Raw genomic sequence first — 17500 nt, 5'->3', positions numbered from 1 at the left:
TGAACAATATGAGTCCGAAGCTTCTTTCGTAACTCCCATAATTTCTTCGTAGTGGCTCCGTTCCATGCCTCATTTCATAGGGAAGCCCAAAGTGGCTCTATTTCATTCTATTTCACTTCCTAGCACTTCCTATCATTTAATATCCATCCCTTTGGTCTTATTGACATAAGAGATGTCATTTATAGTCTATCTCTTTCTATATATGGAAAGTCAAGAAATTCTCATCGAAACATCGAGAAATTGTGCATATAGAAAACTCTAAAGAAAGAAAAAAAGGAGACCCATGCCATGATTTTCAAATCTTTTCTATTTAGTAGTCTAAGTTTCTCGATGAGGATAATTAATTCGGTCGTTGTGGTCGGACTCTATTATGGATTTCTGACTACATTCTCCATAGGTCCCTCTTAGATCTTCTTTCTCCAATCTTGGATTAGGGAAGAAGGAGATATTCGCGACTACTGGCGATTTCATTATGGGGCAGCTCATGATCTTCATATCGATCTATTATCCACCTCTGTATCTATTCTTTCTTAGCTAAACAGGTGGAAGATCTATCCAATTTGGTTATATTATATCATGGACTCGAAAAACGGATCTGAATTTGACTGAAATGCACGATCTTCACAGGTATCACTTTTCACGATACCTAAAAGGTGGAATAGCGATTTTCGAACCATTTCCTATAAGAGAATGGTTTCCATTACTTTGAGAAATGGATTCTTATATCAAACTATAGCTATTGCATTAAAGAAGAAAAGAAACTAATAGAAGTCGAAGACGCGGAATGATAGTGAATAGAGAGAAAGATTCTTCTGATTTTCTTGTTTCTATCTACTAGACGCCGTAGAGAATTGAGAATTTTCATGTCTTTCAATTCTCGTACTCGTAATTGGAAAGTTATGGAAGGAGACCCATCATTTTGCAATGAAAACAACATATAAAACTCTGGACAATTTCGAAATCAGGCCAAGCGTCTTAATACATATGCAAAAAAATGCATTATTGGCCCACCATTGATTAGAAGATTTAGCTTGTATGAATCGCTATTGGTTTGATACGAATAATGACAATCGTTTCAGTATGTTAAGGATACAGATGTATCCACAATTCATTTAGAGTTACTTAATAGTCTATTTCTTATACCATATCTCTATCCCGTGAAATTCTCGAGCCAAAAGATGGATGCATATGCTGTGTTTCATTTTGCTAAATGATATCAATTAAATGGTGTATCAATTCCATAAATTGCATATAGCAATAAATAAATCAGCAAAATTCTTTCTAATATTTTAGATAGAAGAAATGTTTCTTCTATCTAAAATATTAGAAAGAATGTACCCTTCTATCCAAATCCAATTTGCATCGATAAAATAAATCCAAATTCCAGTAGTAGATGAATAATTGCAAATTTGTGTGTGTACGAGATTAGAATAACTTCAAAATAACTGACATAATTTTGTATTTTTCCTGATCAGAAAAATACATGAAAAAGAAAGGAGGTAGAAAAATTTTTGGATTTATGGTTAAAGAAGAAAAAGAAGAAAACAGGGGTTCTGTTGAATTTCAAGTATTCAGTTTCACCAATAAGATACGGAGACTTGCTTCACATTTGGAATTACACAAAAAAGATTTTTCATCGGAAAGAGGTCTACGAAGACTTTTGGGAAAACGTCGACGTTTGCTGGCTTATTTGGCAAAGAAAAATAGAGTACGTTATAAGAAATTAATCGGTCAGTTGAATATTCGGGAGCAGTAATTTAATCGTTCAAATTTTTTTCTTGTTTTATTATTTTTTTAGTAGTCTTATAGTAGTCTTAGATTTTTCATTTTGATGAGCCTCGCTTTGAGGAATTCATGGAATAATCCATTTTCATGGAATAATGAATTAAGGAAGAAAGGATATGAGTCTACCGCTTACAAGAAAAGATCTCATGATAGTCAATATGGGCCCTCAACACCCATCAATGCATGGTGTTCTTCGACTGATCGTTACTCTCGATGGTGAGGATGTTATTGATTGTGAACCCATATTAGGCTATTTACACAGAGGAATGGAAAAAATCGCGGAAAACCGAACTATTATACAATACTTACCTTATGTAACAAGGTGGGATTATTTAGCTACTATGTTTACAGAAGCAATAACAGTAAATGCACCAGAATTCTTGGAGAATATTCAAATACCACAAAGAGCCAGCTATATTAGGGTAATTATGTTAGAATTAAGCCGGATAGCTTCTCACTTGCTATGGCTTGGACCTTTTATGGCGGATCTCGGCGCACAGACTCCTTTTTTCTATATTTTTAGAGAGAGAGAATTAATATATGATCTATTTGAAGCTGCTACAGGTATGCGAATGATGCACAATTACTTTCGCATCGGAGGAGTAGCCGCCGATCTACCTTATGGATGGATCGATAAATGTTTAGATTTCTGTGATTATTTTTTACGCGGAGTTGTTGAATATCAACAACTTATTACACAGAATCCAATTTTTTTAGAGCGAGTTGAAGGAGTAGGTTTTATTAGCGGAGAAGAAGCAGTAAATTGGGGCTTATCGGGACCGATGTTACGAGCTTCTGGAATACAATGGGATCTTCGTAAAGTAGATCCTTATGAGTCTTACAACCAATTTGATTGGAAAGTCCAATGGCAAAAAGAAGGGGATTCGTTAGCTCGCTATTTAGTACGAATTGGTGAAATGAGGGAATCCATCAAAATAATTCAACAAGCTGTAGAAAAAATTCCTGGAGGACCTTATGAGAATTTAGAAGTCCGACGCTTTAAGAAAGAAAAGAATTCTGAATGGAATGATTTTGAGTATAAATTTCTTGGTAAAAAACCTTCGCCCAATTTTGAATTGTCAAGACAAGAGCTTTATGTAAGAGTAGAAGCCCCAAAAGGTGAATTAGGGATTTATCTAGTAGGAGATGATAGCCTTTTCCCCTGGAGATGGAAAATCCGTCCACCCGGGTTTATTAATTTGCAAATTCTTCCTCAGCTAGTTAAAAAAATGAAATTGGCTGATATCATGACGATATTAGGTAGTATAGATATCATTATGGGGGAAGTTGATCGTTGAAATGATAATAGATAGGGTAGAGGTAGAAACTATCAATTCTTTTTCGAAATTGGAATTATTAAAAGAAGTCTATGGACTGATATCGATTCTACCCATTTTGACCCTCCTTTTGGGAATAACAATAGAGGTACTCGTAATTGTGTGGTTAGAAAGAGAAATATCTGCGTCGATACAACAACGTATTGGTCCTGAATATGCTGGCCCCCTGGGCCTGCTTCAAGCTATAGCAGATGGGACTAAGCTACTTTTAAAAGAAGATATTCTGCCATCCCGAGGAGATATTTCTTTATTTAGCATTGGACCCTCTATAGCAGTCATATCAGTTTTATTAAGTTTTTTAGTTATCCCTTTGGGATATCATTTTGTTTTAGCCGATCTTAGTATTGGTGTTTTTTTATGGATTGCCATTTCAAGTATAGCTCCTATTGGTCTTCTTATGGCAGGATATAGCTCAAATAATAAATATTCTTTTTCAGGCGGTCTACGAGCTGCTGCTCAATCCATTAGTTATGAAATACCATTAACTTTTTGTGTGCTAGCAATATCTCTACGTGTGATTCGTTAAAATAGATCTTTTTCCTATAAAATCCATTAACTATTTATATTCCTTTTCTTATTTAGTATTTGGGTTGGTAAGTTAAACTAGATAGCTATATGAGTGAAACAAAACAGCTTAAAAATTTGTAGTAAAAAGAAAAAATCTCATTTCCTACGTACAAGAAAAAAGTGGAAGTAAACATAAGCAGTGTAAACTCTTTATCCCAAGGTTGATATTTTTTAATTAGTCATCATATCTTGAAGCGGCCAAGAATAAAGGATTCACGATATGGAATTCCATTACTAGAATACTCCTAGTTATTACTATAACTTAATAATCCATAAGAAGAATCCACCAAAAGTTAGTGAAGGGTTAGGAACACTAAAGTACATAAAGGATTAGTAATGGAAAATCTAAAACATTAGAGATTTTTGCCCATAAAAGGAATCATAATAAGGACTTGCAATTTGTAGAAATTATCAAGTAGTACTTTCTTCGGATTCCGATCCAGAGTATGTTCCCATTCACTTGTTAAGGAAATGGCTATCAAGAACGAATTAACCCTTTATCCATTTTTTCTTTTTGAATACCCCCTCCCTGGGGAAAGAAGAATAGTAAAAAAGATATGGAGTGCACTAGAAAAAATTTTCATTATTTCCTTCCTCTATCCATATTCATGCAGAATTGCTCATGAACTAATACCCAACTCTTTCCATTTATTAATTGAATTCCTATAACAAGTAACAAGTGTTTTATTCCAAGATTAAGTTATTACTGAACAAAGAAAAATTTTCATTATATTATAAAGGATGAGATCAATTCGGAAGCGCTTTTTCTTATTCTAGCAGACGGAATTCCTTTGGTCTAATTTAGGACTTTCAAATCTATTTATTTTATTTTATCTAATTCTATCTACGCCCCAGGGGCTAGGAACAAAACAGTCCTTTCTTTTTTCTGATCATAGAGAAGCCGTATGAAGCTAAGGTTTCATGTACGGTTTTGAAATAGCGGTGGGAACTGTGATGTTATCATCGACTATGATTATCTAACAGTTCAAGTACAGTTGATATAGTTGAAGCACAGTCAAAATACGGTTTTTTTGGATGGAATATTTGGCGTCAGCCTATAGGTTTTCTGGTTTTTTTAATTTCTTCTTTGGCAGAATGTGAAAGATTACCCTTTGATTTACCAGAAGCGGAGGAAGAATTAGTAGCAGGTTACCAAACTGAATATTCCGGTATCAAATATGGTTTATTTTATCTTGTTTCTTACCTAAATTTATTAGTTTCTTCTTTATTTGTAACAGTTCTCTACTTGGGCGGGTGGAATTTCTCTATTCCCTATATATCCTTTTTTGATTTTTTCCAAATGAATAAAGCAGTTGGAATTTTGGAAATGACAATGGGTATATTTATTACATTAACTAAAGCTTATTTATTTCTCTTCATTTCTATCACAATAAGATGGACTTTACCGAGGATGAGAATGGATCAGTTATTAAATCTTGGATGGAAATTTCTTTTACCTATTTCCCTGGGCAATCTCTTATTAACAACCTCTTCTCAACTTGTTTCACTATAAATAAGATAATACAATAATAGTAAGAATATTTTCAACACAAAAGCTCTCTCAAACAAGAGAAAGAAACATATCTTTTTCATAGATATTTAGAATGAATATGTTCCCTATGGTAACTGGGTTCATGAGTTATGGTCAACAAACAATACGTGCTACAAGGTACATAGGTCAAAGTTTCATAACTACCTTATCCCACACAAATCGTTTACCTATAACGATTCACTACCCTTATGAAAAATCAATTACACCAGAGCGTTTCCGAGGGCGAATCCACTTTGAATTTGATAAATGTATTGCTTGTGAAGTATGTGTTCGCGTATGTCCGATAGATTTACCCGTTGTGGATTGGAGATTTGAAAAGGATATTAAAAGAAAACAATTGCTTAATTATAGTATTGATTTCGGAGTTTGTATATTTTGTGGCAATTGTGTTGAGTACTGTCCAACAAGCTGTTTATCAATGACTGAAGAATATGAACTTTCTACCTATGATCGTCATGAATTGAATTACAATCAAATTGCTTTAAGTCGGTTACCAATCTCCATAATGGGAGATTACACAATTCAAACAATTAGGAATTCGTCTGAAAGTAAAATAAACAAAGAAAAATCTTCGAATTCAAGAACGATTACTGATTACTAAACTTTGATTTTGTCTTTTTGTTATAAAAATCTAATAATTCTTTATTAAACTTTAAAATTAAACTATAAAGAAAAACTACTGCTTATTGGAAATTATTTCTTATTTTAAATCAGACTAGATTTTCGTGATATAATATAATTTATAACTATACAGTTTATACACAAAAAAATACCCAAATCCTTTTTTCCTTCCTTGAATCCTTTAGTTTTAGTCAGTTCATGAAAAATTTTATACTATTAATTTCTTTTTATCCATAATGGATTTACCTGGACCAATACATGAGATTCTTATGCTATTTGGGGGATTTGTTCTTCTACTAGGGGGTCTAGGAGTAGTATTACTTACCAACCCCATTTATTCTGCCTTTTCGCTGGGATTAGTTCTTGTTTGTATATCCTTATTCTATTTTTTATTAAATTCCTACTTTGTAGCTGTCGCACAACTTCTTATTTATGTGGGAGCCATAAATGTCTTGATCATATTCGCTGTAATGTTCGTAAATGGCTCAGAATGGTCTAAAGATAAGAATTATTGGACTATTGGAGATGGGTTCACTTCACTCGTTTGTATAACTATTGTTTTTTCGCTAATGACTACTATCCCAGATACGTCGTGGTATGGAATTCTTTGGACTACAAGATCAAACCAAATAGTAGAACAGGGTCTCATAAATAATGTTCAACAAATTGGAATTCATTTAGCAACCGATTTTTATCTTCCGTTTGAACTCATTTCCATAATTCTTCTAGTTTCTTTAATAGGTGCAATTACTATGGCTCGGCAATAAGAAAACTTAGAAAAAGTACAAATTATAAGAATTGCAAATCTAAAATAAATAACTAAAGAATCACAATTTTGATTTAGTAAAATCCATCTACTGCCAACAAATACCTCCTTTATTTTCTCTTTTGTTGTGTAATTGTTCTATTGTAATTAATTGAATCGGTTCAATTCTTGCCCTCATATTGAAATGAATCGAGATTGATAAGGAGTTAGTTAATGATGTTTGAGCATGTACTTTTTTTGAGTGTCTATTTATTTTCGATTGGTATCTATGGATTGATCACAAGCCGAAACATGGTTAGAGCTCTAATAAGTCTTGAACTTATACTGAATTCAATTAATCTAAATCTCGTAACATTTTCTGATCTATTTGATAGTCGCCAATTAAAAGGAGATATTTTCGCAATTTTTGTTATAGCCCTTGCGGCTGCTGAAGCCGCTATTGGACTATCCATTCTTTCTTCCATCCATCGTAATAGGAAATCCACTCGTATCAATCAATCTAATTTATTGAATAATTAGAATTTTGAATAATTAGACATAGAATCCTCTAAACAAAGGCGCACATATTAAAATAAATAGAAATCAATACTATTTTCTTAGTATTATTTGAGAATATCCATTTTTTTTAGTAGATTATTGCTTTTTTTAGTAGATTATTGCATAGTATTCTTTTTCACTTAAATGAATTTTTGTATTTGTAATTCATTGATATTGCAATTTGAATATTGCAATAATTTATATTGAAAAGACGATAGCCAATTTATTGGCTAATTCGAATTCGTCTGTACAATTCGTAAAATTCTTTCTTATTTCTTATTGTTGAAATCCAAAATTAAAGTCTCTTGGCTCTCTTCACGCTTTCTCACAAACAGATTAAAAAATAGATTTTTATTTTTGAAGTTTGGATAAACCATTGCTTCGTCTGGTGTCTACAATACATATGACTCATTATAGTACTAATTTCATTTTTACCAGATCGAAAAATTTTATGTTGAAAAGAAAAATTTATAGATCCAATGTCACATTCCGTAAAAATTTACGATACATGTATAGGATGCACTCAATGTGTACGAGCTTGTCCAACAGATGTATTAGAAATGATACCCTGGGATGGATGTAAAGCCAAGCAAATTGCTTCCGCGCCGAGAACCGAAGATTGTGTGGGTTGTAAGAGATGTGAATCTGCCTGCCCGACAGATTTTTTAAGTGTCCGCGTTTATTTAGGGCCTGAAACAACACGTAGCATGGCTCTATCTTATTGATACGTTACAAAAAACTTCACTCGAATCGTCTGATTCCTCTTTACCGAAGAAGCCTGTGCTCGAAATAATCGAGCACGGGCTTTTCTGGTCAAAACGTATCTTGTCTTTATCACTTTATCATGAGTTATTTTCCTTGGTTAACAATACTTGTTGTTTTGCCGATATTTGCAGGTTCATTAATTTTCTTTTTACCTCATAAGGGAAACAAAGTCGTTAGGTGGTATACTATATCTATTTGTTTATTAGAATTCCTTCTAATGACTTATGCGTTCTGTTATCATTTCCAACTGGAGGATCCCTTAATCCAATTAAAGGAGGATTATAAATGGATAGATGTCTTCGATTTCCACTGGAGATTGGGAATCGATGGACTTTCATTAGGATCTATTTTATTGACAGGATTTATCACTACTTTAGCTACTTTAGCAGCTTGGCCAATTACACGGAATTCGCGATTATTCTATTTCCTGATGCTCGCAATGTATAGTGGTCAAATAGGATTATTTTCTTCGCGAGACCTTTTACTTTTTTTTATCATGTGGGAGTTAGAATTAATTCCTGTTTACTTACTTTTATCCATGTGGGGGGGGAAGAGGCGTCTATATTCAGCTACAAAGTTTATTTTGTATACTGCAGGCGGTTCCATTTTTTTCTTAATCGGAGTTCTGGGTATGGGCTTATATGGTTCCAACGAACCAGGATTAGATTTGGAAAGATTAATTAATCAATCATACCCTGCAACCTTGGAAATACTTTTATATTTTGGCTTCCTTATTGCTTATGCTGTCAAATTGCCGATTATACCCCTACATACGTGGTTACCAGATACCCATGGGGAAGCACATTATAGTACATGTATGCTTTTAGCGGGAATATTATTAAAGATGGGAGCATATGGATTGATTCGGATCAACATGGAATTGTTACCTCATGCTCATTATCTATTTTCGCCCTGGTTAGTAATAATAGGAGCGATCCAAATAATCTATGCAGCTTCAACTTCTCTTGGTCAACGAAATTTCAAAAAAAGAATAGCTTATTCCTCTGTATCTCACATGGGTTTCATAATTATAGGAATTGGTTCCATAACCAACATTGGACTCAATGGAGCTATTTTACAAATATTATCCCATGGATTTATTGGTGCTACACTTTTTTTCTTGGCAGGAACCGCTTCTGATAGAATGCGTCTTGTTTATCTCGAAGAACTGGGGGGAATATCCATCCCAATGCCTAAAATTTTTACCATGTTTAGTAGCTTTTCAATGGCTTCTCTTGCCTTACCAGGAATGAGTGGTTTTGTCGCAGAATTAGTAGTATTTTTTGGACTAATTACTAGTCCAAAATTTCTGTTAATGCCAAAAACACTAATTACTTTTGTAATGGCAATTGGAATGATATTAACTCCTATTTATTTATTATCTATGTTACGCCAGATGTTCTATGGATACAAGCTATTTAATGTTCCAAACGCAAATTTTGTGGATTCTGGACCACGAGAACTCTTTATTTTAATCTGTATCTTTTTACCAGTAATAGGAATTGGTATTTATCCAGATTTTGTTCTCTCCCTATCCGTTGACAGGGTAGAGGCTCTCTTATCCAATTATTATCCTAAATAGGTTTGCTTTTTTTTACTCGTCTGCTCTATTAATGCAGAAATAAGTAAAAAAGTATAATTAGATCTATCTCGAATTTTTGAGAACCCTTTGAGAAGGCGTTCAAGGGGTTCTCAAATAAAACATAAAAGTAAAAACCTTCATTTCATGAAGGTTTTATTTTATGTAATCATTTAGGTGTTAATGTAAACGAACCATAACTATGTAAGCCTATTCCTAATAGATTTATACCAAAATAACAAATCCAAATTATAAGAAATCCTATCGAAGCTATAAGTGCAGAATTCGTACCCTTCCAATTTGTATTTGTTCTACTATGTAAATAAATTGCGAATATGGTCCAAGTAATAAATGCCCAAGTTTCCTTAGGATCCCAATTCCAATAGGATCCCCAGGCCTCATTAGCCCATACTGCTCCACAAAGAATACCTACGGTTAAAAGGGTAAATCCTAGGCTAATGACACGATAACTCCAAGAATCCAAACGCTCCGTTAATTGATATTTGTAATAATTTGGAAATGAAGGGACAGAGGTTCTTTTTAAAGCACTTCTTTTTGCATAAAAATATTTAATATCACTAAAGAAAAATGTTTTATTTAAAACATTTTTTTTCTTTTTAGAAAAGAAATGGAAATTATTTCGAAATCTAATGATTAGAATAGCGGCAGATAATAAGGATCCGCACAAAAGAGTTGCATAGCTTAATAACATCATACTGACATGCATCATTAACCACTGAGATTGTAGAGCAGGTACTAGTATCGTGGATTGATGCATTTCAGTTAAAAGACCCGATGTGGCAAAGCCTTGCGTTAAAATAGTACTTGGCGTAGTTATTGTGCTTAAATCATTTTTAGAGTTCTGTATTTTAGGAATGGTATGAAGAATATACAGGGCCCATGAAAGGAAGATCAATGACTCATATAAATTACTTAATGGAAAATGTCCCGAGGAAGCCCAACGAGAAACTAAGAATCCTGTTATAGAGAAAAAAGTAACTATCATTCCTTTTTCTGACGAATCACGTAATCCTCCAAGTTCACGAACTAATAAGGTTATAAAATGAATCGTAATCACAATTGAAATCGTTGAGAAAGAGATATGAGTTAGTATATGTTCTAAAGTTGCAAATAGCATAAGGGGAAGGTCCCATTACAAAATTGTAAATTTCGAATTGATTTCTAATCTATTGTATTCTTTTTCAAGAATGCCGCCACTCGGATTCGAACCGAGATGCTTGAGCACTGCTTCCTAAGAGCAGCGTGTCTACCAATTTCACCATGGCGGCTAACTTCAAATAATAGGTAACTTAAAAGAATAATAGCTATTATCTTGGGAATCGTCGATATTGGGAAAGTCCATAAAATTTAGGAACATTAGAGTTTTCATTAAAATAGACTTCGTTTGGTAGTATCGTTTCCATTTTTTTTTTACAATAAACTCTTGCTTTGCCCAATAGAAACACAAACACTGCTTGAAAGAGTTGGAATTTCTTTTTTCTAACTTGCAATTGTAGAACTAATTTTTTCTAATTAATTTCTCGTTTACATTTTGAAAATTCTTTCAATACAATGAAAAAAATCCAAAAGGGTTTCTATTTAATGATGAAATTAAAATGGATAAATGGAAAAGGCTTTTTGGATTTTTTAAAAATTTCTAGAATGAAAGTCTTTATGCTCTTATTAATAAGATTTACTAACCTTATGATTTTGGAGAAGATAGGTGGAAGTTGTAAGTCCTATTGTAAGAATACTCCACTTTTCATAATTTTCATAATAGAATATGAGGATTCTATTATGAAAATTATGAAAAGTTCATTGATAGGAAAAGAATACTTAGCACACAGTATACCAAACAAAACTTTTTTTTCTTGTATATATAAGATAAGAGGGGTTTTTTGTTCTAAGAATATTGTACCGAGTAATTCGACACATAAAAGTACATTCAAAGAAGAATCAAAATTATTAAATAATTGGAATTCTTTTTTGATAAGTCAATTCATATTATTCCAAAATCTTATTATTTGTTTGTTGCCCAGAAAAACCCTTTGGTTTTGGATGCTCATTACCGCTCGAAAATGATCTTGATTTTACTAAAGAATAAGATTGTACTATGGAAAAATAAGTCTTTTTCTTCCAAATATTTTTACGAATACGCTTTTTTGACATTGAAGTACGTTTTTTTGGAACTGCCATTCAAAAAGGAAATTACTTTTTTCTAGTTGTATGTGAAAGACATCTATTGCTGCAAATCAATCCTTCTTTCTTCTTTTTATTAGTATTTATACTTAGATACTGAAAGATACTTAAATTTTGAATTATTTTTTACTTCATTTTGTCTAATGCGGATAAGACAACAAGAATTTTTTAACATTTTTTCTTTATATATTTTATACTTGTTTTTTAATAATATAGAATATATAGAAAGGTTTCTCATTTAAATCTATTTATATCTATTTATATATCAAGTATACTCCATATATAGATATATGGTATGGAAGCCTATCCCCCATATAAGATAAGACGGGGGGATAAAAAGAAGGGAAAATGAAAATAGTTAATTAAGTTCAGAATGGTATTCCATAAAGGAAAGGAATTCCAATCAAAACAAAAAATACTGAGTCTCTTAAACAAGACATTCTAAAACTTAGGTAATTTATAGTCATTAGGATTTTAGTTCTATATGAAGTAAGGACTATTCGATAATTTCTTATAAACATAGGTTTTCATTGGAATTCACTCAATCAGTTAATTATGGAACAAGAGAGCTGTTTCATCTTTGTTTTAAAGAAATATAAAAATGAATTATGAATAGAAAGTAAAATGATTCCACTTTTTTTTTTTATTTTTATAAATATCTTTATTTAGTTAATAAAATAACTAGGTAACGAAGTTATTTTATTAACTTTTTTAATTTAACCAACTAAACCCATTCTTAATTTTTAATTATTTCAATGAGATAAATTTTGGAAAAATTAAGAATTTCAGTATTTTTTCTTATTCTTTTTATTTATTCTTTCAGAAAGAGATAAGAATTGGTTTGGTGAATCGGAAACAATTTTATAGAAAAATTGAAGTAAAAATTGAAGTAAAAATTGCAATTTCTTTTCTTATGGAACATACATATCAATATGCATGGGTAATCCCTCTTCTCCCACTTCCAGTTATTATGTCAATGGGATTTGGCCTTATTCTTATTCCTACAGCAACAAAAAATCTTCGTCGCATATGGGCTTTTCCTAGTGTTTTACTCTTAAGTATAGCTATGGTATTCTCAGTTCAACTGTCTATTCAACAAATAAATGGAAGTTCGATCTATCAATATCTATGGTCTTGGACCGTCAATAATGATTTTTCTTTAGAATTTGGATACTTGATTGACCCACTTACTTCTATTATGTTAATGCTAATTACTACTGTAGGAATCCTGGTTCTTATTTATAGTGATGGTTATATGTCTCACGATGAAGGATATTTGAGATTTTTTGTTTATATAAGTTTTTTCAATACTTCCATGTTGGGATTGGTTACTAGCTCCAATTTGATACAAATTTATTTTTTTTGGGAACTCGTGGGAATGTGTTCTTATTTATTGATAGGCTTTTGGTTTACACGACCAATCGCAGCGAGTGCTTGTCAAAAAGCTTTTGTAACTAATCGTGTAGGGGATTTTGGTCTATTATTAGGAATTTTAGGTTTTTTTTGGATAACAGGTAGTTTAGAGTTTAGGGATTTGTTCAAAATAGCTAATAACTGGATTCCTAATAATGGAATTAACTCTTTACTTACTACTTTGTGTGCTTTTTTATTATTCCTTGGTGCAGTTGCGAAATCCGCACAATTCCCTCTTCACGTATGGTTACCCGATGCTATGGAAGGGCCCACTCCTATTTCGGCTCTTATACACGCAGCAACTATGGTTGCTGCGGGAATTTTTCTTCTAGCTCGACTTCTTCCTCTTTTCATATCTTTACCTTTGATAATGAGTTTTATTTCTTTAGTAGGTACAATAACACTATTCTTAGGAGCTACTTTAGCTCTTGCTCAGAGAGATATTAAAAGAAGCTTAGCCTATTCTACAATGTCTCAATTGGGTTATATGATGTTAGCTCTAGGTATAGGTTCTTATCAAGCTGCTTTATTCCATTTGATCACTCATGCTTATTCAAAAGCTTTATTGTTCTTGGGATCCGGATCCGTTATTCATTCAATGGAACCTCTTGTTGGATATTCACCAGATAAAAGTCAAAATATGGTTCTTATGGGCGGTTTAAGAAAATACATTCCAATCACAAGAACTACTTTTTTATGGGGTACACTTTCTCTTTGTGGTATTCCACCTCTTGCTTGTTTCTGGTCCAAAGATGAAATCCTTAGTAATAGTTGGTTGTATTCGCCCTTTTTTGGAATAATAGCCTCCTTTACTGCAGGATTAACTGCCTTTTATATGTTTCGGATATATTTACTTACATTTGATGGGTATTTGCGTGTTCATTTTCAAAATTACAGTAGCACTAAAGAGAGTTCCTTGTATTCAATATCCTTATGGGGAAAAAGGATACCCAAAGGAGTGAATAGGGATTTCGTTTTATCAACAACGAAGAGTGGAGTTTCTTTTTTTTCACAAAATATACCAAAAATTCAAGGTAATACAAGAAATAGGATAGGATCCTTTACTACGTCTTTTGGGGCTAAAAACACTTTTGCCTATCCGCATGAAACGGGAAATACTATGTTATTTCCTCTTCTTATATTACTACTTTTCACTTTGTTCATTGGATTCATAGGAATCTCTTTTGATAATGGAGGAATTGGTAATGGAATAGCAGAGTTAACCATATTATCAAAGTGGTTAACTCCCTCAATAAACTTTACCCAGGAAAGTTCTAATTCTTTTGTAAATTCATATGAATTTATTACTAATGCAATTTCTTCTGTAAGTCTAGCTATCTTTGGTTTATTCATAGCATATATCTTCTATGGATCCGCTTATTCTTTTTTTCAGAATTTGGATTTAATAAACTCTTTTTACAAAGGAAATCCTAAAAAAGAATTTTTAGATCAAGTAAAAAAAAATATATACAGTTGGTCATATAATCGTGGTTATATAGATATTTTCTATACTAGGGTCTTTACCCTCGGTATAAGAGGGTTAACCGAACTCACGGAGTTTTTTGATAAGGGTGTTATTGATGGAATTACCAATGGAGTGGGTCTTGCTAGTTTTTGTATAGGAGAGGAAATTAAATATGTAGGGGGAGGTCGAATCTCGTCTTATTTATTCTTTTTTTTATGTTATGTATCTGTGTTTTTATTCTTTTTTCTTTCTTAAGTTAAGGAATTTACAACTCCCTTTCTACAATCTCTCTATATCCTTGTTACATAAGGTAAGTATTGTATAATAGTTCGGTTTTCCGCGATTTTTTCCATTCCTCTGTGTAAATAGCCTAATATGGGTTCACAATCAATAACATCCTCACCATCGAGAGTAACGATCAGTCGAAGAACACCATGCATTGATGGGTGTTGAGGGCCCATATTGACTATCATGAGATCTTTTCTTGTAAGCGGTAGACTCATATCCTTTCTTCCTTAATTCATTATTCCATGAAAATGGATTATTCCATGAATTCCTCAAAGCGAGGCTCATCAAAATGAAAAATCTAAGACTACTATAAGACTACTAAAAAAATAATAAAACAAGAAAAAAATTTGAACGATTAAATTACTGCTCCCGAATATTCAACTGACCGATTAATTTCTTATAACGTACTCTATTTTTCTTTGCCAAATAAGCCAGCAAACGTCGACGTTTTCCCAAAAGTCTTCGTAGACCTCTTTCCGATGAAAAATCTTTTTTGTGTAATTCCAAATGTGAAGCAAGTCTCCGTATCTTATTGGTGAAACTGAATACTTGAAATTCAACAGAACCCCTGTTTTCTTCTTTTTCTTCTTTAACCATAAATCCAAAAATTTTTCTACCTCCTTTCTTTTTCATGTATTTTTCTGATCAGGAAAAATACAAAATTATGTCAGTTATTTTGAAGTTATTCTAATCTCGTACACACACAAATTTGCAATTATTCATCTACTACTGGAATTTGGATTTATTTTATCGATGCAAATTGGATTTGGATAGAAGGGTACATTCTTTCTAATATTTTAGATAGAAGAAACATTTCTTCTATCTAAAATATTAGAAAGAATTTTGCTGATTTATTTATTGCTATATGCAATTTATGGAATTGATACACCATTTAATTGATATCATTTAGCAAAATGAAACACAGCATATGCATCCATCTTTTGGCTCGAGAATTTCACGGGATAGAGATATGGTATAAGAAATAGACTATTAAGTAACTCTAAATGAATTGTGGATACATCTGTATCCTTAACATACTGAAACGATTGTCATTATTCGTATCAAACCAATAGCGATTCATACAAGCTAAATCTTCTAATCAATGGTGGGCCAATAATGCATTTTTTTGCATATGTATTAAGACGCTTGGCCTGATTTCGAAATTGTCCAGAGTTTTATATGTTGTTTTCATTGCAAAATGATGGGTCTCCTTCCATAACTTTCCAATTACGAGTACGAGAATTGAAAGACATGAAAATTCTCAATTCTCTACGGCGTCTAGTAGATAGAAACAAGAAAATCAGAAGAATCTTTCTCTCTATTCACTATCATTCCGCGTCTTCGACTTCTATTAGTTTCTTTTCTTCTTTAATGCAATAGCTATAGTTTGATATAAGAATCCATTTCTCAAAGTAATGGAAACCATTCTCTTATAGGAAATGGTTCGAAAATCGCTATTCCACCTTTTAGGTATCGTGAAAAGTGATACCTGTGAAGATCGTGCATTTCAGTCAAATTCAGATCCGTTTTTCGAGTCCATGATATAATATAACCAAATTGGATAGATCTTCCACCTGTTTAGCTAAGAAAGAATAGATACAGAGGTGGATAATAGATCGATATGAAGATCATGAGCTGCCCCATAATGAAATCGCCAGTAGTCGCGAATATCTCCTTCTTCCCTAATCCAAGATTGGAGAAAGAAGATCTAAGAGGGACCTATGGAGAATGTAGTCAGAAATCCATAATAGAGTCCGACCACAACGACCGAATTAATTATCCTCATCGAGAAACTTAGACTACTAAATAGAAAAGATTTGAAAATCATGGCATGGGTCTCCTTTTTTTCTTTCTTTAGAGTTTTCTATATGCACAATTTCTCGATGTTTCGATGAGAATTTCTTGACTTTCCATATATAGAAAGAGATAGACTATAAATGACATCTCTTATGTCAATAAGACCAAAGGGATGGATATTAAATGATAGGAAGTGCTAGGAAGTGAAATAGAATGAAATAGAGCCACTTTGGGCTTCCCTATGAAATGAGGCATGGAACGGAGCCACTACGAAGAAATTATGGGAGTTACGAAAGAAGCTTCGGACTCATATTGTTCATGGGTTGAGAGCGGGAGTTGAACTCTAGGAGGTCGAATCCCCCCTTGTTCCTCAGTAGCTCAGTGGTAGAGCGGTCGGCTGTTAACTGACTGGTCGTAGGTTCGAATCCTACTTGGGAGATTTTATTCATTCTTTAATGTAAGAATTTTAATGTAAGAATAAAGAATTGAATTAAAGGGCTTGCTTTGACCCTTAGGAGTAGGTAACCCGTTCGCTATCCTTGTTTCTATTTCTATTGCATTCTATCTCATCGTATCACATTCTGTTCTACGATTCCACTTCGACAAAAGGAAAGAGCATACCTAAGTTCAATAGCTTTACGTCCGCTATCCCGATCATGATTTTCCTACCCTCAGGGGGAAAGTAAAGGCCCTTCCCCCTTTGGAAGGCTGTGGGCGAGGAGGGATTCGAACCCCCGACACCGTGGTTCGTAGCCACGTGCTCTAATCCTCTGAGCTACAGGCCCAGCTGTCTCCACTGGATCTCTTCCCGGGGGTACCCCTTCATTTC

General features: G+C 33.0%; 1 long non-coding RNA gene and 2 other non-coding genes across 3 annotated transcripts in view; all 3 read right to left on the bottom strand.

Annotated features, from left to right (window-relative positions):
• Positions 1 to 17500, bottom strand: part of LOC141038117 (uncharacterized) — a 24398-nt gene that overhangs the window by 4120 nt on the left and 2778 nt on the right. The window lies entirely within an intron of this gene.
• On the bottom strand, positions 10719 to 10798 carry TRNAL-UAG (transfer RNA leucine (anticodon UAG)). The gene has a single exon. It is a non-coding gene; the product is annotated as a tRNA-Leu (tRNA).
• On the bottom strand, positions 17383 to 17456 carry TRNAR-ACG (transfer RNA arginine (anticodon ACG)). Its single transcript has one exon. It is a non-coding gene; the product is annotated as a tRNA-Arg (tRNA).

This window comes from Aegilops tauschii, unplaced genomic scaffold (genome assembly GCF_002575655.3).
Source record: "Aegilops tauschii subsp. strangulata cultivar AL8/78 unplaced genomic scaffold, Aet v6.0 ptg001187l_obj, whole genome shotgun sequence".
In the NCBI taxonomy this organism is placed as follows: domain Eukaryota; kingdom Viridiplantae; phylum Streptophyta; class Magnoliopsida; order Poales; family Poaceae; genus Aegilops; species Aegilops tauschii.
Note: the sequence above shows the minus strand (reverse complement) of the source record. Positions and strands in the feature narration are given on the sequence as shown.